Source organism: Corvus brachyrhynchos, unplaced genomic scaffold, assembly GCF_000691975.1.
Source record: "Corvus brachyrhynchos isolate BGI_N302 unplaced genomic scaffold, ASM69197v1 scaffold94, whole genome shotgun sequence".
In the NCBI taxonomy this organism is placed as follows: domain Eukaryota; kingdom Metazoa; phylum Chordata; class Aves; order Passeriformes; family Corvidae; genus Corvus; species Corvus brachyrhynchos.
This window is the reverse complement of record NW_008238330.1, coordinates 5,816,952-5,817,267: the sequence shown is the minus strand read 5'-3', so window position 1 is coordinate 5,817,267 and position 316 is coordinate 5,816,952. Positions and strand designations below refer to the sequence as shown.

At 49.1% G+C, this 316-nt stretch overlaps 1 protein-coding gene across 1 annotated transcript in view; it reads right to left on the bottom strand.

Annotated features, from left to right (window-relative positions):
* ARPP21 (cAMP regulated phosphoprotein 21) overlaps window positions 1-316 on the bottom strand; it is a 142,677-nt gene that overhangs the window by 139,786 nt on the left and 2,575 nt on the right. The window lies entirely within an intron of this gene.

Below are 316 nucleotides of genomic sequence, written 5' to 3'. Positions count from 1 at the left end.
CCCCCCCCCCCCCGCCGTACTGCGAGCCATACCCTTTTTTCCTTTTCTTTTCCCTCCCTCTCTAGTAAAAACCACATCTTAGAGCCGGAATCCTGTAGCCGCTATTAATAATTGCCCATCGCACGCAATAAAGGCAAGTCCCGGTTGCATAGACAGCTCCTGTTTCCCTCTCTCTCCGCTCCACATGCTCCAGCCGCCCTGACCTCAAAAATTAAAAGATCACGGGGAGGGGTGGGGGGGATGGGGCGAATGACTCCAACGAAATGACAGAAAACACATGCTGGAAAAAAAAAAAAAAACAAAAAAAAAAAAAAGC